The sequence below is a fragment of the Morone saxatilis genome, unplaced genomic scaffold (assembly GCF_004916995.1).
Source record: "Morone saxatilis isolate NCDOM2014 unplaced genomic scaffold, NCSU_SB_2.0 Contig17, whole genome shotgun sequence".
NCBI classification, from domain to species: domain Eukaryota; kingdom Metazoa; phylum Chordata; class Actinopteri; family Moronidae; genus Morone; species Morone saxatilis.
The window spans coordinates 5,800,354-5,806,417 of NW_023339729.1; the positions used below are offsets into that span (position 1 = coordinate 5,800,354).

Consider the following 6,064-nt stretch of genomic DNA (forward strand, 5'->3'; position numbering starts at 1 on the left):
CTGACAGACAAATTGAACAAATTTTGCTGATGTACACAGGTTTTCTATTCCCTTTTCTTTCATTCGACATAAGTTCTTTTATTTTAATAAACTTATTTTTGAGTATACACAGTGTGGCCTCCCTTCTTTTGTCTAATTGTTACAATTTACTGTAGTGGGGTAGGTTGTAACAAAGGAACACAAGGTAGTTGACATCAACTCACAAGGAATGTGATATTGGAGCAGATGTTTGAATTGATGCCATTTGTAGTAAACAAATGTGGTTTGAGAACTCTAGAAAGAGTTACAGGTGCTGAGGCACAAAGTGTTACAACCATACCCAGTGTAACCTACTTGACCTGTAATATGTAATGTTTACTTTCTGCAAACAACTTCCCCTGAGTGTGAAAAAAAAGTTGCCAAACGTCTGTAGTTGAACTATTATACAGTCTATGGGTTTAACATTTAAATTTTTTTTACAGGATTTTTTGTTACCTTCAGGTACTCCTCGTAAACCACATATCTGACTTCAATATTTCTAAATGCTGCTTGCCAAACTATTTAGGTCAGATGTTTTTGTTCGAGATAAACAGAATTTTTTGTAAATGTTGCTTTTATTGTTTTGTTTAATAAATAGCACAGTTTTCTGCTCATTTACAAGAGCAGCATTATTTTGTAAATTCTGTTCTTTTCATTTTTTTGCTATGGTTTAGGGTAGGTCTAAAGGCCTATTTATATACATTTTGAACAGAATAATTGACATCACATTATAATGTATAAACACACAGGAAGCTAAAAAAATTATTATTTGTAAATGTTTAAGTTGTATATTTTCATTGACATGGTCACATTGTTTAATTATGTTGGTACAAGTAGTATTAGTTAGTTTATAGTAATAAACTTTCAATAGGCTATAATATCAATTAATTATCCACGTTATTTTTTCGTCTCGGAACGTAATGAAATATTTCCGACGGTACCTGAACGTCGCAAGTCTGGGAAGCAATCGCAGTGCGCATCGTGATTTGAATGAACGGACCAATCAGCGGCCGCGCCGGACGGAAACCGCTGGCTTTGCGTCACTCTTGCCCAATCAGCGCGCGGCCCCGTTGTTTGCCTTGCTTTTTGAATTGAGCTCTAACAGCAGGCTGACAACTTCTCTGCACTACCATGAAGTAATTAGCTGTCAACAAACTAAAGCAGCTGCATTTCGACAACTATTTCCTCACTTAAAGGGCAACATGCATAGATAACAGACTTGAGATTTAACGGAGAGATGTTACAGATTTTTTGAACAGTTGTTTTGGACCGAAGAAGAATTACCAGGAGTTGTATTGTTGACTTACTAGCTCAGTAGCTAACGTTAGCTAAGTTAGCTCGATAGCTTATTGAATTGAACTGGTTCAGCCAGTTTAGCTCCTATTTATTTTATTTTTATTTTTCTCTAAGGTAGCAGTCACCGAAACAGTCGGTAAGTTTGGTTTACGTTGAGTTTATTTTCATGGGGCTGTTTGAAACCCAGCCGTAAGCGCTTAGCGGAGGGAATTTGGTGGAAGCAGCTAACGTTAACGTTGACCGGGCTAGCGCTGGGTGGATCTCAGTGACTGTTTATATAAGGTGTATCCTAATATACCTATAAGTGCCTTAGGGCTCTCTAAATGACTTGTGTTATATCTTAATTGAAACCCCTTTAAGTTACTTTAATGTAACTTATATGTTAGGTTGTTTTTGTTTCTTTAAGTTGGTTTCTTTTGTTAACAACCAAATATTTAAAAGTTTCACTAAACTTTCTATGCACCTTGCCTAGTTTTACCAAAGTTATCACAGTTCACAAATATGTTGCTCAGTTGGTCAGACTTGGGCAGTATTTGTGTTTGAAGTTGTGTCTCTTGCCTTTATTTTGACAGTTTTCACCCATCTCCTCCTCCTCTTCTTCCTCCTCGCTATGCTTTCTCCCTCCTTTCTGTGTTCTCTCTCTGTGTCTCTCTCTGTGTCTCTCTCTGTGTCTCTCTGTTTGTTCCCTGTAACTTTTGATAGTTTGGACAGTTTGGTGCCTCCTTAAGTTCCTGCCATGGCTGACAGCAGCATAGTGACTTTAGGGACGGCTCGAAGTCTGCTGGTGGATTCTTCGGTCTATGATTCAAGGATCGCCGAAACCACGAAGGACCATGTATTTCTGGGCATGGCATGTGAAGATGGGGAAGGTCAGTCTGCAAGGGGTCACAATTTTATCTCCCACTCCTCCTCTGAAGACATTGAAAAAGACAAAACAAACTGCTGCTGGTGTTTTAAACAACAAAACTGCAGCTCCACCATGTGTAACCTTTTCTCAGTGTACCCAATAGTGTGTAAACATCTGGATCTACTATGTGCATCTGCTCAAAGGTTTGGGGTCACCTGCCACAAAGGCTTGAATCAGTACAGTCCAATGGCAGAGAGGACTACTTTATATTTCTGAATGGGCTTTGATGTTTTTAAGTTGCAGTAAGTCCTCTTTACAAAGAGATGATATTTTGTACACGGAGGACAAAAAGCTGTACAATGGTTCAGCCAGACTGACGATTGAAAGGGCAGAAAAAACGTCTCTAACTATGTTAGAGGAAAAATCAGCTGGGGCCAAGCGTGCCACGAAAGCGAGCTAACGTTGATTGTCTCACAAACACTGACCTCCCGGCTGTAATTAACCTGAGACACTTCATCGTGAACCTGCATCATTAAACAAGGAGCAATAAAACTGGAGTTAAATGTGTCAGCACTAGACCTGCCGGTAAATCATATGATGAAAAACTCCTAGAAAATGATTTGATACCATGAAAGATACCTGTTTGAAGTCACCATCCTTGTTTTAATGAAAAAATTAGATTTATATATATATATATATATATATATTTATTTTTATGGATAGAATTTTAACTGTATTTGTCACATCCCTGAATATTCTGCGAAACAAGATAAATTCTACTTGATGAGTTCTACATGAGCGAGTGAGCGAGCGAAACCTGTCCCACATAAAACGCTGACCACCTACCTGTAATAAACCTGAGACACTTTGTCATCAACTATTTAAAATGTAAATAATTAGTTTGGTGCCTGATTTATTCTGTTTATCTATGCTGAAAAAGCCGTTATTGCAGGAAAGAGTAAATGGTCAATATAACAGGTGACCCCAAACCTTTGAGAGTTAGTGTATGTGTGCATGTAACAGAAAGCCACACAGCACTGCTCCAGATTCCAAAAGGCTGCGGAGGAACAGCGTAGTAAAACCTGCAAAGTAATTGGCACTGTAAAGTCATTCTTGACATTCCTGTTGAGAGCTACACTCAGTTTTCCAGTTTGTTAGGTACCCATACATTAAGCCAAAATGAATGTAGTCTACAGCCCTGCCAGCCCAGCCTTGAAATAGTTTTCAACTTCTTAGTCATATTGGTTGTTGGCTGTAGTTTGCGGTGCTTTTGAGTTGTAATGTTTTATGAATACATTGGATTTCTAACTACCAGCATGTTATGAAAGATGGCAAAATTGGGTGTGTGTGCTGTGTCCCTGCACCCTGATAGAGCTGCATTAGGCACTTGAGCACATTTTAAGTAAGGGGTTTTTAAGGTGAGGTTTTTTTCTGTCATTCACGTCAGACTGAAGTTACTGTGCCTGCAACTCGTTTGTGGCTTATTTTGACATCCCGAAAGAATGCCACTGCAGTAAAGCACGCCCCTTTGATTCACTGGGGCTTAACTGTGCCTCGGGAAAATATTAAATCAGCTCTTAGAATTTTAGTTGAAAATTTAAAATGCCTTAAAAGTTTATCTTAATCTAGAACGTCATACCAATTAGCACCCATTTAGTGACGAGAAGTGCGTTGTTGGGATTTTTAGAATGACTCACTTTGTGATCAGCCTGTTTGGGCTTTAACCACATTCCCCTTTCATTACCACGGTAATATCCAGTGGCATTGGGCTACCCATGTACTTATATAACTGGGCTTACGTCCAGGTAACTTTCACTTTGTCTCATTACTGAGTATGAGCTTAACTATCCGTCTGATGTTAGATTGTGTCACAGAATGGATAAAAGACACTTCTACACATCTACTCACTGTCTTTGTATAAAAATGAGATTTGAGTGGTCATTCTGCTCATCCTTTTTCGTAATTCTGCTAATAATAATGCACAGTTGATATGTCAAAATACCAGAAATTTTGGAGTCCATACCAATACCAGTGAAATTCCTCCTTCCTCATTTCCTCTTTGGCAAACCAAACCATCAACTAATGTAATATTCCATAGCTCCGTTCTAACCAAATCTGACCTCACTATTGTTAATAACAACAACAGTTACGACTGTTCAAATGTTCAATTCTTTTTTTTAACTTCACAAACATACTTTTGTAGAACATGATCCAAATAAATTATTATTAATTAAAATGTATCCGCTGTAATTGAATTATCCTGATAATTGAAATAATAAAAATGCATTTAGTTTTTCTTCCGCGATGGTAGGTGTTCTTCTTCCTATGGCATTTACCAGCAGACTGTCGTAGTTGTAGGCTGCTACCTAAGGCACTGTATGAAAAACGAGTACAGACACCTTTTCAGAACTTTGGTACTGAAGTATCGGTTCTTGTGACATCCTTAGTGCACAGTGAAATTAATACGCGTATTAGTATTTGATTGTAGAAATGGGGTGATACAGTAAATGCTTGCTCAACTAGTAAATGAACTGCTGTAGCTAGCGAGATAGTTAGAAACGTGTTCAACATTTTCCGCATTTTCAGACTTTTTCTGGACCAAACAACAAATCGATTAAGCAACAGGATGATCGACAGAACCTTCGATAATGAAAATACTGAGTTAGCTGCAGCCCTAGCATTGCAGTTCGTGCTCTAACAGGATAAACACTCTCCGAGGCTCAGCATTGTTATCACAGCTCGGCGCAAGGTCGAAGCTATAAAGTCAAACTTTGCGTGCAAAATTTGTGTGGATTTCTTCTGCCCCTGCAAGTGACCCCGCTAATCGCCTCGGTTCCATTGCAATAAAGAGATTTGCTGTGAAATTTGTGACGAGTCCTTTAACGTCAGTTGAGTACAGCTCTAATGATGAAAGCCTGCAAACATCATTGATTTTTCACTTGAAGGGAGACAAGGCTGCAGGGAGGTCTGGAGCTCTGGATTAAACCCTGCTAATAAACTGGCAACAGAGTTCATTTTAGGGGTATTTTATATTTTCACTTTCCTCTCATAATGCTAACTATATTGAGTCTAAAATGATTTGCTCTCTGTGTAGGCAGTATGATATAATGAGAGTTTATTTGTAAAGCTTAAAGCTCTTTTAATAGGCTGGTAGCAATAGCTAACATGCTTTTTTTAACACAAAGAGGACCCATATCATGTTTTTTTGTGGGAATGGAAATGAGCTCTTATGTTCCACCAAAGGGAACATACTTTTTACCTTTTTTCTCTGCCCTCTTAATCAGTGATATAGGTGTATTGTCTGGCTGTAACCCCCAGGCTGTCAGTCAAAATGAGGAAAAACTTGCATCACCTCCTAGAAACGACCTGCTCCTTGATCTCTCTTCCCAGCGTCTTCTTTGTGTGTGTGTGTGTGTGTGTGTGTGTCTCATCCCCTTTCCCCCTTGTTCACTCTGTCTCTCTGTTGCTCTTCATCTCTCTCAGATATGCTGCCAAAAGTGGAGACGAGGGTTGTTCTGGTGGGAGAAGCGGGCAGAAATGGAGCGCTGGTCAAAGCACTGCAGGTACATCATTCCTCTATTAATGCTGAAGGTCCACTGTGGTCTACTGGCTTCTATTAAGTTGGCAGTCCTCCACGATGTGAGCCGCCCAACATCACTGCTGTTTTGAGTTTGATGAGTAGCACACCCAAACCTCTGTTTTGAAGGATGATACTGATGCTTCTGGGTTAAAACTGTCAGTAGGTGGAAACCTTTTGACGGTGTCCATTGTTAAATGTGCTTCCAGAATTGGCATGTTCAGTGTTTCCCCCCAGATATGGTCTCAGGTGGGAAATGCATCTAAATCAGAATGTTTTTTTGCCATTTTACTCACCCACTGCAGAGTACTCCTGTCCTGGGCCAT

The 6,064-nt window shown here is 39.3% G+C and overlaps 1 long non-coding RNA gene across 1 annotated transcript; it reads left to right on the plus strand.

The window, feature by feature from the left end:
* Positions 1-1,127: 1,127 nt before the first annotated feature.
* LOC118327437 lies at positions 1,128-5,732 on the plus strand. Its single transcript, XR_004796690.1, has 3 exons — positions 1,128-1,450; positions 2,017-2,183; positions 5,645-5,732. It is a non-coding gene; the product is annotated as an uncharacterized LOC118327437 (long non-coding RNA).
* Positions 5,733-6,064: the final 332 nt, after the last annotated feature.